Genomic DNA, 22,123 nt, shown 5'->3' on the forward strand with positions numbered 1-22,123 from the left:
TATCTATGTCTCGACGGGCTAAAATGATGATAAAATATACGTTTGTCCCTTTCGAGAAATCGCGAAATGTGTCGGTGTAAGGGTTGTAGACTCAGTGACATACGGAACTTTAGATGGGTCCTAGAGGTGTGCTCCAGTAACCGAAACGGTTAAGGCGACCTCTTGCGATTAGCGGGAAGTCCAGGTTCGAGACGTGCCCGCAAACAGCTGATGTCAGTCTTGATTACCGACGAGTGAATCCATTTCGTAAAATTCTTAGCTGTAAGTGTTGTAGTAGACTAATACTGTGATTGCAAAAGAAGCCTGAGCGATATGAGACGATACATTTTTACATTTTAACAATGCGTGCTCTGTAATAAACCGCAGAGCGACGATTTAATACTGCTGGCTGTGTTTGGAGTCGAACCCGGATTCTTACGTTTCGCGATACTACGATACCATTTGGGGCAATCCGAGCTAGGATAAAACAGGCTTTGGGACACAACCCGGTAGGGACACGGTTTCTACATCGGCCCGGCGCACAATTACGGTGGCTGTCAATCACAATTTAATGTTCATGGCGTTCAGGTCGCATCACTAATGCCGTGTATGGTTTCTGTGGACTGGCACTGCTCTCTTTCTGGGAGTATTCCTCCAGAAAATTGACGAGATGCCGCTTGCATAATAGAAAAATTCTAAGCAGTAACGCGGAAGATTCACCTTCAATGAAGTTGTCCGTTTTGAAGTGACTGGGTTCAGTTCATTGTGAGCCATCTTCAGGTCTGAGGAAAAATTAAAATGACTAATCAACAAATACTCTACGGAATACCATACCACCAGACATCAACTGTACTGAATAACTACTTCTGATGTGGAGCGTACCTGACTATATCGCTTACAAGAGTACACTACCTAACTTACCAGCGAAATTTACGTGCTACACCACAGGATAAAGCAGTGGTCTGGTAAAAGCCACGTTCTTTATACAAACCGCAAGGCAACTACCAACAGGTGGCATATGGCGCCTTTCCCATATATGAATGAAAGTGTATACACACTGAATTAATAATAATTTTCGTTCGTTTGTTGAGTATACTGTTCTTGGAAATATTTGATTAAAACCTGTGGCATGTTAAGGGTAAAATACATTACAAAAATATCACAAAAATCTATAATCCGAATGGCGAACAAAGTCGGTAACCGTGACGCTGCAGCAGACCTCTCGGTCGCGGTGTGCTCCCTCTTCAAGTCGCTGCTTTCGTACTGCGGCACTAATTGCCGCCGTGTCCCGTGGTCGTCCCAGGAAGGTTCCTTCGGTTGCAGCACACATGTTCCAGCAGTCCCGCCACACACACTCTCTCCCCTATCGCCTTGGACATCAAGTCAGGACGTTGGTAAGTCGTCATTATAGTTAAAACAAGTAATGTGATTGAATTCGTACTGGTCATTCATTGTCAGCAAGCACTTCCACGACTGAAGGCTAGAGGGAGTTTCTGTAAGGCAATTGTGCGCCCCTGGTAGCTGAATGGTCAGCGCGACGGGATGTCATACCTAACGGCCTGGGTTCGATTCCCGGCTGGGTCGGAGATTCTCTCCGCTCAGAGACTGAATACCGTGTTGTCCTTATCGTCATCATTTCATCCTCATCGACACACAAGTCGCCGAAGTGGCGTCAACTCGAAAGACTTGCACCAGGCGAACGTTCTACCCGACGGGTGGCCTTAGCCACACGGCATTTCCATTTTATTTGTAAGGCAATTGAGGAACTCACAGCACCATCATATGAAATAAGACTACAAACGTGGCGTTCTGGAGTCCAGCATCTTGATCTTTGGATGATACATGAGAGAACATTGTTTCATGGCCGCACAGAGAACTGGACTGCTTCAGAGTCACCCTCTTAAATCCATTCTATCGTCACGAGGAGCAAAAGTAACGCTGTCCCATTATGGAGTTTGTTTTTTATCTCAGTGTACCTCAGCCCACGGTCTTGTGCAAAGCACCATGTAACAAGGAATAAGACCTAACAAAAGCTACCCACAGTGGAATATTCTTGTCCTAAATTGTCCAACATTTGTATTGCCGATTGAATTAAATCACATAAAGGCGGCTTTCAAGAAAAATGAATATGAAAATACGGAGATGATCGAGCACTTCCTCAAATAAGAGGCAAATCCGGAAGTACTGAGCAACAACAATCTGGAAAAGTTTCTCTGCAGTTCATTGACAAAATTACTTATCGCTTCGGGAATTTTTGGCCAAGTATGGGATCGCAACGATCTTTGGACCGATAAAAAAGATTTATGAATATTTAAGAACGTCGAAAATTCACAGCACTCCCTAGGAATACCTGGAGTGCAGCTGCGGTTAAGGGTGTATTGGAACCACGAAAAAGATAAAGGGTCAACATCAACATAGGCGAACATAAAAGGTACTGTCGTCTGGGACATATCGAAAGGTCGGCATAACATGTTTCTCGAAATGCGAACCACGAAATAAAATTTAGTGAGTTTTAGCTCGGACACCGCCATTATCAGGCCGCATGTATAGAGAAGCAATAGAGATTCACAAACTTCATAATAATTTTAATAGAAAATAAGAAGATTTAAAGTTGGATAAAATTTAGATGTCGACTTTGCGCCAACAGAACGACAATCGATTATGTTGAATCGAGAATGATGGCGCTACCTAGAGATAGGCACACAGTCGACATCACCTGACGTATGGTGGTACCCACTATGTACCCTATAAATGCGAGCCCCTCAAACCTCAATGACAGTGACCGTTGACGTCTTCCGCAGTTGTAGAAGAAACGTGAACGAGCACTTTTATACATCGACCTCGGCCTCTCAATCCGTATGTTTTAACTGAAGAAGAAGCTAGCCGTGAAACCCTACACTGTATGATTTGTATTTATACTTTGCTCCTCTTTAAAATGTGTATATTAGTGTTGTGTGTTGTTTACTTCTGACACGATAAATAAATATCATGATCGGAACTACCTGCTATTGTTATTCACTTTCTGGGGCATTATTTTGTTCACTAAATACTGTACATTTACGCTTAAAGTTTCGTAGCAGCCGGCCGCGGTGGTCTAGCGGTTCTAGGCGCGCAGTCCGGATCCGCGCGGCTCCTACGGTCGCAGGTTCGAAAGCAGACCTTGGGCATGGATGTGTGTGATGTCCTTAGGTTAGTTAGGTTTAAGTAGTTCTAAGTTCTAGGGGACTGATGACCACAGATGTTAAGTCCCATAGTGCTCAGAGCCATTTTTTTCGTAGCAGTTAAATTTGAACCGCGGTCATAGCATAAAGAGGTCTCAAGTTAGAACCCAGCCACGGATTAAACTTAGCATAAAAATAATTAGCAATGGCGGTAGAAGGTTTACGGTAGAAGGAGAACCTTCGTTTTGTGAACGACCTTATAAAAGGGGGTCAAGAAGCGACCAGAGCTTCATAGCAATCTCTTTATCTTCGAGTGAGAAGCTGCCCCAAAAACGTGGAAGTTTCGGAAATGGTGTACCACATGAGACTGTAGAGGCAGTGCATGAAGACTCATCAGATGTATCCACAGGACATGTTGGCTGCAGTTGGACAAGTGTCACGATGATCTCACAACTAGCAAAAGATTCCAGGTTAATCTACTATTCGGATATCTGAGAGAGGTCTACCAAGAGAGAGAAATCCATGAGAAATAGACTGTATAACTTACGAAATGGTAAGATTTTACGAGCCGTGGAGTGGAACTACAAAATCAGGAAAGGAAAGTGTAATGTCCAAATTGAGATATGACATGGTAAGAAGTCAAGTATTTCTGGTTATACGAGTATGGTGTCACATCAATAGCGGTAGAAAATAAAATAACTGGATTAAAGATCAGCTATGAAGAAAAGTATATGATAGAGAATAAGTTGCTGAGAATAGTTCAGGGATGTGGTGGTTCTCATCAAAATCGACAGCAAATCAACGTCAACAGGAGTAGTTCAGGTATATATGCAGATATGTAAAGCAGAAGATGAAAGGACGGACACAGTTTATGAGGATATTGAACGGGTAACTAAATATGAAAGAGTGATGGTAATTAAATAATCATGGGGGACTGGATCAGTAGTAGTAACGAATACACTGTTTGAAAGTTAAAAGAGCATGAGTTGTACTTGGAAAGCATGGAGATAAGTGAATACTCCAGCTGTGATACATCACGGTCTGACAGAATTTCCAAAATCAGATATTTGAGTGTAAGCAGTACCCAGGAGCAGATGTCGACCCACATCGCAATTTGGTAATGATGAAGAGTAAACTTAAGTTCACAATAATTGTCTAGAAGAATCAGTGTAGGAGAAAATGGAAATCTGAAGTACTAAGGCATGATGAGAAGCGTTTGAACTTTTCTAGGACGTGGGTACAGTGATAATGATGAATACAGTAGGATTTGTGAGTGTAGTAAACATCTATAAAAAGGGAAATCACAAAAATGGACCAACACAGGCACGAGGAAGGTAACTGCGAGTAAGCCTCAGTTGACGTAAAAAATAAGCTTAAAGTAAACGGCGAAAGAATGAAACACAAAAATGTTCAGGTAACAAACATGAGTCACTTAGGAGTAAAATAAATAAAAGTCTTACTCGCTGCAGAAAGTTTTGGAGATATCAGCAAAGGATAGTTCAGCACATAGAATAGTCAAACCGACCTGCAGTGGAATTAGAAACAATAGTGTCAAAATCAAGAGTGCAATAGGCATTTCTTTATTAAAGCCAGAGACGGGAGCAGATAGGGGAAAAGAGTACACTGAGGTTGTTCACGAGGACTGGTGCTTGACTGGGATGTACAGTGAATCCAGCATAAGAGACGGGGTCTAACAGAGCTTTTGAGGACTTGTGATTCAAAGTATTAGAAGAGATAGACCGCATTCCTTTGGAATTTAGACAATAACTGGAGGAAATGGCGACAAAACAATTGAAGTTGGTGTGTAGAAAATATAAGACTGGAGACATATCGTTGGACCTTCGGAATAGTATAATAATCACATAATATTGAAGACAGAGCGAGCAGATGAGTGTGAGAACTATCACACAATATAATAGCTTTCGCATCCAAGTTTCTGACAAGAATGGTATACAAAAAATGAAAAAAAAAAGTTGAGGATAATTTAGATGACGATCACTTTTTACTTCAGGTAGGTAAATTCACTAGTTAGGCAGTTCTGACATTGCGTTTGGTAACGGCAGCAAGACTTAAGAAAATCAAACAAGTCCATAGCACTTTTTTCGATCTGGAAAAAGAATCATAAGAACCAAGAGGAGATAATAAGTATAGAGTTACAAGAACGGGGTTCTTAGGTTAAGAAGAGTGTGAGATTGGGGTGCAGTCTTTTGCCACTAATGTTCAGGCTGTACGTCGAAGGAGCACTGACGGAAACAAAAAGAAAGGTTCAGGAGTAGGATTAAAACTTAGAGTGATTCGCTGATGACACTGCTACGATCAGTAGGTGAAGAATTAAGGAATCTTTTGAATGGAATGAACAGTCTAATGAATACGGAATGTGGATTGAGGGTAAAATTAAGAAAGACGAAAGTAATAAGAAGTAACAGAAATGAGGTTAGCGGAAAACTTAACATCAGAATCGGTGTCCAAGAAGATGAAGAAGTGAAAGATATCTGCTAGATATTGATATTCCATGCTTTTTGCTACCCATCGTTTGCTACGGCTTACACCTATTTTTTTCTGAGAATGTTCTACATGTTTCACTACGTCGTACGTTTTTTCTAATTCTAGAACGCACATACTCGCTGACTGGCTAGCTGCTGGGTGGCGTCTTATAAAGCCATCCTGCAGAGGAGCATTCGGAAGTCGTGCTTGCGTCGCGTGGCCAGCAAAGGAGAGCTGGCGTCAGCTACAGCGGCGCCGTGGCACTTTGGAATACGGCAGCAGCTGTCGCAGGCTCGCAGGCAGGATGAAACGCGGCTGGGCTGCAAACACCTGGACATGGCGGCAGCCCTCGCTCCTCTGTTGAGTGGGCCTTTGATGGACAGTAAGCTGCCGGCGAAGACACCATATACCTCTTTGCTACACAGGAGATGGCAAAGCGTTCTCATATGAGTGGGGCGGTTGTAACATAGAGAACAGCCACGAATATGGCATACCATTTCCCCAGAGGAGAGATGCTGAGATCATATTGGAGAGCAAGCGGCTTCCAGAGGAGGCAGACATCCTGTTGTGGGACGGCAAAACAGGTATTTGCGATGGTAGAGACTTGGAACAGAAGCAGGTTGGAAAGAGAGACATGCCTGGAGGGAAACGGAGAGAGATGCAGGGTGTCACCAAAAAGGAGTGGCTAGGACGCTGAAGGTAGTGTGACGTGGCGAGGCTACCCTTGCAGCGAAATTTCCACGACCCAAAACCGGAGTGGTCCAACTGAAGACTCGCAGAGGTGGCCCTGAGGACAACAGTCAAGCAATCTATGCGGACAAGGAGGCCCTGCAGGAAGCAGGAGATGACCACGAAAGAGACGTCCGAGGCCAGTGACTCGGCGCAAAAACGCAGAGTCCCCGAGTAGTTGTGAAGGTGCCTGTTGGAAGGGAATCAAAATGCATGTGACGAGCGTAACCCGTACAGGGACGGCGAGAAGTCCAGGAGACGAAGCACAGAGGACAGAGTGATATCGCATACGGACTGCGGATGTGGGGTCATGAAGACGACAGGAGTTTAAGGTCCAGGAAGCACAAGGGTGGGGACAATGATGGAAGCATCGGGGTGGGGAGGGTGGGGGGGTAAGTGGCGGGCGGGCATTCATGTGGGCGGGCGGGTGTAGTGAGGGTCACGGGCATGCGGTCGCTCTTAGAAAAGGCACTTAGTGATCGTACATGTTGAACTCACGACCTGGACTGAATCTTGCACTCTAGCGGAATAACTGGCAAACTGCTGGTTAGTCTATTATCAAGCCGTCTGGTGGAGGAATATTGAGAAGTCGTGGTCGTATCACGTGACCCGCTGAGGCAACCTGGTGCTGGTAACATCGGCACTTTGGCGTCCCAAATACCGAGGCGGCAGCCGCAGGCATGATCATGTACGGTTGGGTTGTGAGCGACTTACCATATATTTCAGCTAGTAATAGAGAATTCATTGTTCAAGAATCACAAGAGGGCGAGGTACACTTGGAAAAGGCTAGGAGATACGTGAAAATAGCCGCGCGGGATTAGCCGAGCGGTCTAGGGGCTGCAGCATGGACTGTGCGGCTGGTCCCGCCGGAAGTTCGAGTCCTCCCTCGGGCTTGGGTGTGTGTGTTTGTCCTTAGGATAATTTAGTAATTTAGGTTGAGTAGTGTTTAAGCTTAGGGACTGATGACCTTAGCAGTTAAGTCCCATAAGATTTCACACACATTTAAACATTTGATACGTGAAAATACTAGTTAGATTCCATCAGGCATTCCGAAATCAGATATTGGATTGTAAGGTGCACAGAGAAGTAGATGTACACACAGCACAGGCAAAAATGTAGTAACCATGAAGAACAGGCTGAAGTTTAGGAGTCTGGTCAGGAAGAATCAGTGCGCAAAGAAGTGACACACACAAGTACTAAGGAATGAACTTCTTTGACGTCATAGATACTACGATAATGAATAACTCAGTAGGAAGTTCAGTTGAAGATGAATGCACACCTCTACAAAGGGCAATCACAGAAGTTGGAAAGAAAAACATAGATACAAGGCAGTTAAATGCGAAGAAACTATGGGTAACAGAAGAAATACTTCAGTTGATAGATGAAAAAAGGAAGGACAAAAATGTTCAGGGAAATTTAGGAACACAAAAATACGAGCCATTTGGGAATGAGATAAATGGAGCTGCAGAGAAGCTAAGACAAAGTGGTTCCAAGAAAAATGTGAAGAAATCGGAAAGGAAATGATTGTCTGAAGGACTAACTCAGCATATAGGGAACCTTCAGTGAAATTAAAATTATGAGCTGTAGTATTAGGTGTGCAATCTGAATTCCGCTTTTAAATGTCGGGGAGAGAGAGCGTAGGTGGAAAGAGTGCGTTGAAGGCCTCTTTGACGGGGGATACTTGTCTGATGCCATGATAGAAGAAGATACAGGAGTCGACAGGGAACAGATAAGGGATCCAGTAATAGAATCTGAATTCAAAATAGCTTGAGATCAAACAAGCCAGAAAGGATAGATAACATTCCATCGGAATTTCTAAAATCATTCGGGGTAGTGCCAAATTACGGCTGTTCACATTGGTGTGTAAATTGTATGAGACTGGTGATATACCATCACACATTGGGAAAAATATCATCCACACAATTCTCAAGATTGCAAGAGCCGACAAGTGCAGGAATTATCGCGCAAACAGCTTAACGGCTCATTCAGCCAAGTTGCTGAGAGGAGTAATATACAGATGAATGGAAAAGAATACTATCTGTAGGATGAAGATAAATTTGGCGTTAAGAGAGGTAAAGGGACCAGAGAAGCAGTTCTGACGTTGCACATGATAATGGAAGGAAGAGTGAAGAAAAATCAAGAAACGTTGGCACGAATTGTCGACCTGCAAAAAGCGTTCGACAATGTAAAATGGTGCAACGTATTCGAAAATCTGGGAAAATTAGAGGCAAACTATATGGAAAGACGGTTGATATATTATTTGAACAAGAATAAAGAGGGAACAATAAGAGTCGAGACCAAAACGAACTGCTCGGATTAAAAGTGGTGTAAGGCCGGGATGCAGTCTTCCGCGCAGCTATTCAGTCTACCGAGTGGTCCATCTCATTTCCCCCTTCAAGCTAGACGAGTTTCGTTCTTTGTAGATTTTTCGTTTGATGCTTATTTCGTGAGATATTTGGCCCAGTCACTATCAATGGACCACCCTGTATATATATCGAAGAACCAATGACGGAAATAAAAGACAGGTACAAGACTAATCAAAATTCAGGGTGACATTGATGACCTCAGTGAAAGTGAAGAAGAATTACATAGTGTGTTAAATGGAATTAAAAGTGTAATGAGGATAGAATATGGACTGAGAGTAAATCGAAGAAAGACGAAAGTAACGAGAAGTAGCAGAAATGAGAACAGCGAAAAACTTAACATAGAGATTGGAGATTACGCAATAGGCAAAGATAAAGAGTGCTGGTACGTAGACAGCAAAATGAACCCTGATGGAGAGAACAAGGGGGAATTAAAAATGAGACTAGCACTGCCTGAAAGGGCACTTACATCGAAAACGATTCTAGTATTATCAAACATAGGTCTTAACTTGAATTAGAAATTTCTGAAAACGAACGGGTGGAGCACAGCATTTTATGGTAGTGAAACATGGACGGAGGGAAAACCGAAACAAAAGAGCAACGAATTTTTTTTACATCTAATATCAAATGATAGAAATAATACATAACTTTGCTGCTGTATTTTCTGCGTCAGTTTCTAACGGTAGATGTGAATGTAGAAAGATTTAGAAATATGTCACTCTTCAATACAATGTCTGTTCAGAAGACGTCGAGTCCTGGCCAGTGCGAGAGTTTGTAAATGTTATCCAATTGGCAAACACACAAAATTGGGAGAGTCGATGAATGTTCGAACTTATCTACACCCTACGCTGGAACTGCGGGGAGGGGTGCTTGCATCCCACTGGCAGTGGCGTAATCGTTCGTGACAGCGCCGTCGAGCCGCGGTGGCGGCTGTCGGAAACGGGGCGGTGTAACTGGCGGCGAGCGTATTTCAAAGTGCGGCCGATACCACACAGACCAGTCAGAAGACTGATTAACTTACGGTAGCGCTAAGAACTGCCACGTAGACTGGTTACGTGCAATGATAAATTATCCTTACAGGAGGCCTTGGTGGCCAAAGGGATGGAGCACCGGACTATGGCCCTAGGGTACCAGTTTCTTTTCCATATAGAGGCAGGGACTTCTCCTCTTTCCATTTCGTCCAGACGACTCCGGGCCTACTCAGCCAGTTATGTAATGAGTACAGGTTTAGAAGACGGCCGGAGCGGTAGGCACGCCGCCTTCCTCATGCTAGTGTCGTCGTGGAGAACAGCTGTAGTCCGGTTTTCCTCGCGGACTTTATTGCTTAGTTTCTCTTTCATCTTTCGCAGACAGCATTAATGAAGATCGCACTTGTGGAAGTCATATAGCTAATAATATTGACTGAAATACTTTACTAATAATTTTCAGTTCAAATTTTAATTTGTTGACATATTATGCACCTTGTAACCTCCACACAGAATATTATCTATTATTATTTGGTTGATGATTCTATTTTTTATCTAACCTCAGAACAAAACTGGTTCCCATTTATAATCTCCATGCAGAAATGCATTCACATTTAATGTACCTACAAATTTCTTTTCTCATTTAATGTAAGCTCGAAACAGAAAAATTCCTAAACCTCATAATAAAAAAATAAATTCAGTAACCTGGTAAAATTTGGACGACAGCAGTGCTGCGTCGTGGCCCTGTAAGATCATTCTGAATAAAAAGCAAAAATTCTTACCTCAATAAAAACGGCGAATATATCTGCTCTTACCTAATTTTTTTTTTTTTTTTTTTTTTTTTTTGCCACAGCTCCGTGCAATGCTGGCCCATACATTTGTGATTTGTGAAAGGAAGCAACTGATTTTTTTGAAATGAATGCTTTTTTTTAAAAAATTACTTTATATTACCAAAATTATTATTAGGACATTTTTAAAACATTTGGATGACAGTTCAGATACATTACTAGATACGCGCGACGCTGCTTCTTTACCTTATACAATAATACTCCATCTCCAGATTCCTGACCAGAGCAGACTGCAGACAAGCGCAGACAACCTCAGACCAGCGACTAGCCACAACTAACTGCTACAGTTACACAGTTCGTACTGCAGTCAACACTGCTCTCTGGTCAGCGATTCTCATATCGCAGGCAGCGCATACCTCTTACATAACCCTCCACGGGGGGGGGGGGGGGGGGGGGGGGGGGAGGAAATTTGGCAGCCATGGTGAGTCAATTGGACTTGCCATGAGCAACAAATTTTTCTTAATTAACTAAGTTTACAGTCACAGAATAAGTGCAGTACATGAAATAAAATATAGTGCACATGCACTGAGTACAGAAAATATCAAGCAATGACAAAATATATACGCAATGAGTACAAACCATATTAACAAATGACTTAAAGTGCATACGTACTGTAGTACAGAACATATCAGGCAATGACAAAATGTATACGCAATTAGTACAAATCATATTAGCAAATGACAAAGTGCACACGCACTGTAGTACTGAACATATCAAGAAATCATAAAATGTATACGCAATGAGTACAAATCATATTAACCAATGACATAAAGTGCATACGCACTGTAGTATTTTTTTTTTACCATTTTACAAGAACTAGGATAGGAAAGGGAAGGATTGCATCATGGTTGTAGCACAGTAGGTTGCACGTAGCTGCACTGAAAGTTCATATCTTTCTACAGAAGCACAACACCAAGTGAGACAATCTGAAGTTCTCTTCCCTGAAGTATTAATCAGTGTAGCCAAGACACTGAAATGTCGTACTAATATTCAATGTTATCATTAGGTACACCAAACAGTGGGACCATAATAACTTCTCCATTGCTCAAGGTGGTGGACAGCATGTCTTGTCAACACCACATTCTTGTAAGGTACACCAACGTAGAATTAGTGCAAAAACCAAATATAGTGCTCCATGATCATGAGGATAGACAGGACAAACGGATATTGCAGTAATTCCTGGTAATTAGGTCAGAAGGTGAAGGACACTAAGTCTTATGCCAGTCATCATTGAGAATTACACCAGTCTATCAAATGATTTGAGTAATTGGTGGCACCCATCGCCTAGTTACTGAACATTTCTGTACTATGTATGAATGTTCATAAGTCATCTGATTATAGTGAACATTGGCACTCATTGCCCAGTTACAAACCAATTTATGCATTATTCAAAAGTGATCAACAAGAGTTAACTAATGGGATACTATTTACATAATTCAGCTAGTTATAGTAATCATTGGCCATTACCATCAGAAGTCATCCTTCAAAACAGGAGCTAATGAGTGTAGCATCAAGCTACTAGTATTCATATATATAGCATCTAAGTGACATAATACAAATATAAGAAACAGTGGCATTCATTGGCCAGTTACTAAACATATAGCAAGTATTAAATATTACAAAACATTTTTCATCATTCAAGTGATATACGACATACACTCCTGGAAATGGAAAAAAGAACACATTGACACCGGTGTGTCAGACCCACCATACTTGCTCCAGACACCGCGAGAGGGCTGTACAAGCAATGATCACACGCACGGCACAGCGGACACACCAGGAACCGCGGTGTTGGCCATCGAATGGCGCTAGCTGCGCAGCATTTATGCACAGCCGCCGTCAGTGTCAGCCAGTTTGCCGTGGCATACGGAGCTCCATCGCAGTCTTTAACACTGGTAGCATGCCGCGACAGCGTGGACGTGAACCGTATGTTCAGTTGACGGACTTTGAGCGAGGGCGTATAGTGGGCATGCGGGAGGCCGGGTGGACGTACCGCCGAATTGCTCAACACGTGGGGCGTGAGGTCTCCACAGTACATCGATGTTGTCGCCAGTGGTCGGCGGAAGGTGCACGTGCCCGTCGGACTGGGACCGGACCGCAGCGACACACAGATGCACGCCAAGACCGTAGGATCCTACGCGAGGACCATTCGTAACCGTCTCCATGAAGCTGGGCTACGGTCCCGCACACCGTTAGGCCGTCTTCCGCTCACGCCCCAACATCGTGCAGCCCGCCTCCAGTGGTGTCGCGACAGGCGTGAATGGAGGGACGAATGGAGACGTGTCGTCTTCAGCGATGAGAGTCGCTTCTGCCTTGGTGCCAATGATGGTCGTATGCGTGTTTGGCGCCGTGCAGGTGAGCGCCACAATCAGGACTGCATACGACCGAGGCACACAGGGCCAACACCCGGCATCATGGTGTGGGGAGCGATCTCCTACACTGGCCGTACACCACTGGTGATCGTCGAGGGGACACTGAATAGTGCACGGCACATCCAAACCGTCATCGAACCCATCGTTCTACCATTCCTAGACCGGCAAGGGAACTTGCTGTTCCAACAGGACAATGCACGTCCGCATGTATCCCGTGCCACCCAACGTGCTCTAGAAGGTGTAAGTCAACTACCCTGGCCAGCAAGATCTCCGGATCTGTCCCCCATTGAGCATGTTTGGGACTGGATGAAGCGTCGTCTCACGCGGTCTGCACGTCCAGCACGAACGCTGGTCCAACTGAGGCGCCAGGTGGAAATGGCATGGCAAGCCGTTCCACAGGACTACATCCAGCATCTCTACGATCGTCTCCATGGGAGAATAGCAGCCTGCATTGCTGCGAAAGGTGGATATACACTGTACTAGTGCCGACATTGTGCATGCTCTGTTGCCTGTGTCTATGTGCCTGTGGTTCTGTCAGTGTGATCATGTGATGTATCTGACCCCAGGAATGTGTCAACAAAGTTTCCCCTTCCTGGGACAATGAATTCACGGTGTTCTTATTTCAATTTCCAGGAGTGTATTTAAAATAATTATTGGCACTCATTGGCCAGTTACAAAACATCAGAAGTCATCATACAAAACAGGAGCTAATGAGTGTAGCATCAAGCTACTAGTATTCATATATATAGCATGGAAGTGACATAATACAAATATAAGAAACAGTGGCATTAATTGGCCAGTTACTAAACATGTAGCAAGTATTGAATATTACAAAACATTTTTCATCATTCTAGTGACATACGACATATTTAAAATAATTATTGGCACTCATTGGCCAGTTACAAATCATTTGAAGTCATCCTTCAAAGCCGGCCGTGGTGGCCAAGCGGTTAAAGGCGCTACAGTCTGGAACCGCGCGGCCGCTACGGTCGCAGGTTCGAATCCTGACTCGGGCATGGATGTGTGTGATGTCCTTAGGTTAGTTAGGTTTAAGTAGTTCTAAGTGCTAGGGGACTGATGACCTTAGAAGTTAAGTCCCATAGTGCTCAGAGCCATTTGAACCATTTGAACCATCATCCTTCAAAACAGGAGCTAATGAGTGTAGCATCAAGCTACTAGTATTCATATATATAGCATGGTAGTGACATAATACAAATATAAGAAACAGTGGCATTCATTGGCCAGTTACTAAACATATAGCAAGAATTGAATATTACAAAACATTTTTTATCATTCTAGTGACATACGACATATTTAAAATAATTATTGGCACTCATTGGCCAGTTACAAATCATCAGAAGTCATCCTTCAAAACAAGAGCTAATGAGTGTAGCATCAAGCTAGTGGTATTCATATATAATAGCATGTAGGTGACATAATACAAATATAAGAAACAGTGGCATTCAGTGGCCAGTTACTAAACATATAGCAAGTATTGAATATTACAAAACATTGTTCATCATTCAAGTGACATATGACATATTTAAAATGTAACACACTGTAACTATTACTCAAGGTCTGTGATTAGAAAACATCATTCAGTATTGATCAAAACTCTCTTAAACTGGTAGCATTATTTGGGACTGGTAGTACATTTTTTTATGCTAGCAATGCATTGCGTTGGGATCGATAATTAATTGCTGGGGCATAACAATACTTACTCTTGACTTATTGCTGCAAATGAGGATAAGTAACGTCATTTGTCATGAGTCAGCTGTAGCAAGGTTATGAAACAAATAGAGTATATGTGATCACATTCATGAATAACACACACAAATGGGTAAAAAAAATGCAAGTACTAGAACAGGTTTAATGACCAACTGCTTATAGCACATTAATTTCATGAATAGCTTCTCCTGAAAAAAAATACAAAATGGATTATTAAGCTGAAAGAAGGAACGCATATTATGCTGAAAAGTAGTGAACTTCGAATTAACACATAATGAAATGTGTATTAAATATATATGTTCTCTAGCTGTCCTTTCCAAAACCTTCAGTCATCATACCATGCGACATAAGACATACTGTCAGAATGAACTGCAACAAATACTTAAATAACTACACAGCATTTCTTAACTAACAGTAAATATATAAACTTCATCATTAACCTCATCTGCAAAGAAAAACTTAAAAGTGGTGCGTTTAGTGGCCATATAAAGTTTATCACTATCAACACCTGTAAACAAATACTTCATTATTCATATCACCATAACTTCATTATTATCATCACCTGTAAAGAAAAACTTCATTATTCATATTACCATATTCTTCATCACTATTCATCACCATTCATTATCATCTGCAAAAAACACTTCATTATTCATTATTCATATTACCATATTCTTCATCACTATTCATCTCCATTCATTATCATCTGCAAAAAACACTTCATTATTCATTATTCATATTACCATTTACTTCATACAACTATTCATAGTATAGAGTTCCTTATTTCTAGCATATTTCATCACTAAAACTAAGATGTGTAGTTCTGTCTGACAGCCTGCATCAATTGCCCCGTATTCTGAAAGAAAAAATTAGTTAAGACCGCTATCATACGATGTGTATAGTACATTCTTGTTAAGGCTTGTTAATTCTGATCCATTTACTCTTCGTGTCGAGATATTGCATCTTATTTCGTTCATTCCAAAGGTGAAATTCCCATTTCATAGTAATCCACTGTGGTTTGTTTAATTTATTTCTTTTACACGTTATTGCTTTCTGAAAATGATGAACAATGTTTAATGTCTTGCATTTAAATCGTATACCCATTAAATAAAAACTGGTTTCTAGTGATATAATTGAGCATACAGCATAGCATGACAGAAAACGTAATATGTCAAAAACATAGACAGTGTGCAGGTGCAAAAAATGTACACAGAGTATCACAATGTAGCAGCAAAAAAATGTAAAATAGTCACGATGTTGAGATATCATAAGGCAAAATGTCAAAGTCAACTGGTGTTTGTTACATCTTAAAGATTTCATAGTGCATACAAACAAAACAGGAAAACAATCATACATACATGAAGAATGGAAAATGTGCACGGTCTGATGTGTAACGACAAGAAAAGGGACCTGCTAACCTTACCTTGCCGGGCACTTGCCAAGAAAAAATACGATAATCATCAGTAAGTAGTCACATAAATGTAATTGCATCATTGATCATATAAAAATCAGGAAATGGCATTACGGTGTGATAAATCATAAAGTATATTCATTTAATAAAGGGTTTAATATTGGAGACATGGTGATTGCCTTTACTTTTTCTGGTTCTCAAAGTTTCAACGTGTACTTCATTGGGGTGAGGAATGCTGCGAATTCGATATGGGCCTGCGTATAGAAGCTCAAATTTACTACACCTATTCTTTCCTCTGTTGGATAAATAGTGTGTACGTACTAATATCTTCTGTCCAATGCGAAAGTCACGGCGTGTACAAACCTGTTTTTGCTGTCTTCTCCGGCGCTCTGCGGCACGTTTGATGTTGTTTAGCGCAGTGTCAATTATTTCATGGTGTCGTAGTCGACGAGATGTAGGAAAGGTTACTAATTCTTTAATTTTGTTAGGTGGTTCAACATTTTTCAGTATAACAGTTGGAGATAGCATAGTAGATTCATTTGGTATGGAATTAATTACGTCCTGGAATGAGAGTATGTGTGTGTCTCAATCAATATGTTTTATGGCAGTATATTCTACACATTATATTCTACCAATTTCTTTCATTAGTCGTTCACAAGGGTTCGAAGAAGCATGGTACCTGGATATATAGATCGGAGAAATGTTCTAGCTCGTAACATACGTGTCCATATAGCAGATCGAAACTGTGATCCATTATCGGAAATTACTTTCAATACATGCCCTACATGAAATTGAAAATATTTTACAAATGCTTTCGAAACAGATTTAGCAGTAGCTTTGCGTAACGGAGTGAAGGTAATAAATTTTGAAGTCAGTTCAACAGCGACAAAGATGTAGCAAAAACCTCTATTAGTTCTGGAAATCGGACCAACAATATCTACAGCAGCCATGTGTCTCAATTTAACAGGTACAATGGGATGTAACGGAGGAATATGTGAAGTCGTATCTGACTTAGCTTTCTAGCAGATTTTACATGACGCTAAAACTCGTCGAATGCGTTTCTCCATGTTGGTAAAATAACAGTTCTGTCTCAGTATAAGAAATCATTTTCTGGCTCCGTAATGTGCGTAACTTAAATGAGTATACCAAATTAATTTGTTAACAAGCTCGTCTGGAATACATAATAACCAACTGTTGCTGTCAGGGTGAGAACGGCGAAACAGAATATTATTCCGTACAATGTAATGGTTTCTAATGGTAACATTATTCCTATCTTGCCAAAGGTGTTTATTTTCTTTCCATACGTTGTCTTTACTCTGCTCTTGTGCTATGTCTTGTAATGACGACGAAATGAAATTTTCAAATGCAACTTGTTGAATGTACATGACGCTGAAATTTGCTTTGCGGAAGTTGGTTGCGATGTCTTGCTGTTTGTTGCTGAGAGAACGGGATAGTGCGTCTGCTACAATATTTTGTGTGCCGGGAATGTGAACAATTGTAAAATTAAATTCCTGTAAATAAAGTTTCCATCTGCTTAATCTGTCGTGTGTAAATTTTGCGGAAAGTAAAAACTGTATAGCTCTATGATCTGTGTAAACGGTAGTGTGTCTTCCATAAAGAAAATGCCGAAATCTCGTAAATGCCCAAACAACACATAGTGTTTCAAGTTCTGTAACAGCATAATTGCGTTCAGCAGGTGACAGAATGCGACTTGCAAAGGCGATGTTTTTAATTACTGTAGTACCATCTTCTTCAATTTCCTGAAAAATATGTACGCCTAAAGCGGTGTTAGAACTGTCGGTGGCAATGGAAAAATTTCTTGTAAGATCTGGATATGATAAAAGTGGTGCATTCAACAAAGCATCTTTCGGGTTCATAAATTCAGAATGTGCTTGCCTATCCCAGGACCAAATAGTGTTTTTACCCGTCAATTGACATAATCTAGGGGTGTCTAAAGCAGAGTAATGATAAATTTGGGAGAAAAGTTAATTAAACCTAAAAAGCTGCGTAGTTGTTTCTTCGTCGTAGGAACAGTAATGTCACGTAAAACTTGAAGTTTTTCCGGGTCAGGCGCAATGCCCTCTGCTGAAATTACATGTCCAAGAAATTTTATAGAAGTTTTTCCAAAGTGCGATTTACTAAGATTAACTGTGACTCCTTGTGCACGTAAAGTTCGTAACAGTTGTTCAGGAATCAGACTGTGTTCAGACCAGTTAGCTTCTGCAATAAGAATGTCGTCTACATACGTTGTGATTCTGTCTATAAGTTCTTTTGCTAGTATACTATTCACGCCGCGAATAAATGCTGCTGAAGAAATAGTTAAACCGAACGGTAATTTACAAAATTGATAACAGTCACCAAAACAGAGAAAAGCCGTGTACATTCTGCAGTTCGGATGGAGTTGAATTTGCCAAAATCCCGATTTCAAATCTAATGTGGAATAAATAGCAGTACCATGAAATTTCTGTAGAAGGTCTTCTAGTGTCTATGGGCGATATGTTTCATTAATAATAATGTCGTTGAAGTGACGCGAATCAAGTACGAGGCGAAGTGAACCATCCTTTTTCTTAACAATATGGAGCGGGTGTATGTACGGACTAACTGCCGGTTCAATAATTCCTTGGTCAAGCATAGCTTGCTATTCTTTCTTAACTTGTTCTCTGTGAATATACGGAATGGAATAATGTTTGGCTTTAAATGTGTCGTGCTATTTAACCGGAAATTCATACATAAAACCGGACATAGTACCAGGAACGTTGTCAAAAATTGGAGCTTGTTGTAAAAGAATTTTGCGTAGTTGCGTGCGTTCGTCGTCTGTATTTGCACTGCTCTGTTTGACTTTATCAGAAATCATTTGCATAACGTCATAGTCAGCTTCGTCTGGATTATTATAGTTGTGTACGTACGTATCTGTGAACAATGTGGGATGAGAGTCTATGTCACGTGGTCCGGAAATGACCTCTGTACAGTTAATTGTTGGTTCTTCTGCTGATAAAGAGTGCTGAAAGTCTACAGCCAGTTGTACATTTTCATTCTTTAACATTAAATATGAGTTTTGAAAGTCAATAATTGCGTCGTGTTGTACCAGAAAATTCGTACCGAAAATAACGTCTGTCGTCAATAAGGGAATAATCCAAAAATTTGAGTGAAATGTATGACCGGCAATACAAAATGATAAATGTGTCTGTAATTTTACAATTACTCCTTTACCAGATACTGCTCCTTTTACTTTAGTTTTGCCTAATGGTAACGTAGGATAGGTATTCTCTTTATTACATTCGTTGAAAGTTTCCTCGTTTATAACTGACATAGGTGATCCAGAATCGATTACTGCTGAAAATTTGGATGATCCAATCTTTACTTCAATGACAGGGTGTGAAACGGTTTTTTGAATAACCGGTCTTTCCTGCAAAAGAGTGTCTCGGATGTCGTCAAAAGTAATAACATTTTCGTGAACAAGATTCTGCGTGGCAAAAGCATTGCTTGCGTTGCTGGAAGATACAACCTGTACTGTATCTAGTCAAATTCTATCTGACGTGCTATTATTTTCGGAGGATGCTGTGGCATTTCAACTATTTGTACTGTTCTGTTATTTCTTCCTGACGTATTACGTTCGGGATGATATCTACTGTCTGGTTCATTCATGATAATTTGTTGTTGCGGATGATTTTACTGCTGGTAAGACCAACTGTTATTAAACGTACGCTGAAAATTGTGCTCATTATTTTTACGTCTGTTATAATAGTCATTTCTATACGGTGCATTGCGATAGGAATTGAAATGGTGTGTTTTCTGTACGTAGTTATTTCTTTGTTGCTGTGCGTTACTATTTGGTGGAGCCGACGCTATACGTGTAGGCGGCGAAACATTAAAGCTTGGTTGACATTGCGCATTGCATTGTTGGTTAGGTTTGCTAACCGGCTGGTTTTGTTGCTGTTGTAGGGAAAAGCCTCTATTGTTATCAAAATGTGGGTCCTGTTGCTGATAATTTTGACGATATTGATAATTAAAATTTTGTCTATTATTAGAGTTCTGATGGTTGTCATTCCTGAAGCATCTATTAGCTTTGCTATTGAAATAGCGTGGCTGATCGTAATTGCTGTATGCTTGTTGACCTTGGTTATTATATGGAAAATTTTTGTTTATGAAGGAATAATCTGATTGCTGAACTTCCAAAAGCTGTAACAGATCTCTGAATGCCGAAATATTTTCTTTCTGCTGACCCGTTAAAAGTGATACTCTTTATGATCGGGTAATTTAGAAATACATAATTGAATAAGTGTAGATTCACTGTATGGTTCACTTAAGTACTGGTTTTGTTGGACCATGTGTTCAAAAAATTGCGTGACAGTGGAAAAATTTGAGTTCTCATAATTTGGTAAACTAATTAATTGATCCTTGATTCCGCGCTCTGTCGTCTTCGACCAATACGCTGACAGAAAAGCATTCTGAAATTCTTCTACCGAATAGCATTGTCTTGCGATCGGTCTCATATGAGTTGCCGGTTCGCCTTCCAAAAAACTGCAAATAAATTCAAGTTTATGTGTTACGGGCCAAGTCAGTGGAAAAGCAAAGCTAAATTGTTGTATCCAATCCAACGGGTGAATCTGTGTTCTGTCATTTTTAAGTACTTTAAATTTTCTCACGGATAGAAAATGCTTGTAATGAAAATTATCGTCTCTCTATGCCTGAGCAGGTTCAGGATTGTATGAGAATCTATTTGTCTGTGACTGTTCGGAATCTAACTCACGTATTCTCTGTAAATTACCTAAATGATACTGGCTGTGTGAGTTTGACAAATGTTTGCAAAGTGGCGTATGCTGTGACGTGTTAGTGGCTGAAACATTTTTCATCTCTGTCACTTCTTGTTGTAAAGTTGACAATTTTCTACGTAATGTATTATTGGACGAATCTATCTCACTGATCGTCTGCTGTAAATTTTGAAATTTGGGTGTTTGATTAAACAAAACAGGTGACGTATCATCTGATTTGGTGTCATTATTACTTTCGATAACATCAACACGACTGGCCAATTCATCATATTTTTCCATCAGTGCTTTTACCTGATCATCGTTTTTATTTTCACAAGCATTAATTTGTTTCTGTATTTTACGTGTGGTTTCGTTCAATTTATTAACGTCTGCTTTGATGGCATTGGGATCCTGTATTAGTTCTAATTGTTCAAGTCTGTCGGTCACTGTCTGAAAGTCTACTGTGTGTGTGTCTGTTTTTGCTTTAAGATCGGAGATTTCATCATGCAATTCGGTGTTCAACTGTTTGATAGTATTAATTTCGTCTGATACTGTAGCAATATTGTTGTCTACGTATGTTTTTGCTTTCGTAAACAATTTACGCTTATCTTCCTGTCTTTGTGCAGTAATTGTTTTCATGACTTGTCGCTTTACTTTATTCTGTTCCTGTATAAATTTACGATAAAGCGTTTCATTGTCTTGTAGGTGGTGATTAAAACGTTCGTCAATTTGGCTGTTCTGTTGGTCAAATTTCGCGTCTACTTTTGGATCCAGTGTGCGTGAAAGTTCTGCTGACATTAATTTAAACTCGTCGCGTAACTGCGTTGCGTTTTCAGAGCATTGTTTAGCGACTGCACTAATTTCAGCTCTAAGTAATTTCGTTGTAGCTGCATGTGTATTATTTAATTCTTGTGCCACAGATCTAATTTCATCACTACTGTTCCTAGCACAAGCCTCAATTTCCTCATGTAATTGTTCTCTAGTATCATGACATTGCACGGCAATGGCTGTAATCTGTTCACTAAGCTGTTTGAAATTGTTGTCTTGTCTTTCATTCTGTTGTTTGAAATTTTCACTATGTTGTTGTTTGAGATTTTCATTATTTTGTTTGTTTGATTCATGAAGCTGTAGCAATAATGCCATAACTTGATCCATCCCAATATTGCCTACTCTATTCTCTGTGCTGTTTAAGGGCGTACCTGCAATTGTCACGTTTTGTGTAACCATTCGGTCATTTTATGATTCTTGAAAAGGTTCGCCAATTGGATGTGCACTGTTAGTCACTACACCCAAATCAAATAAATCTGACGTATTCTGATTACACTGTTCATT

The sequence above is a fragment of the Schistocerca piceifrons genome, chromosome 7 (assembly GCF_021461385.2).
Source record: "Schistocerca piceifrons isolate TAMUIC-IGC-003096 chromosome 7, iqSchPice1.1, whole genome shotgun sequence".
Lineage (NCBI taxonomy): Eukaryota > Metazoa > Arthropoda > Insecta > Orthoptera > Acrididae > Schistocerca > Schistocerca piceifrons.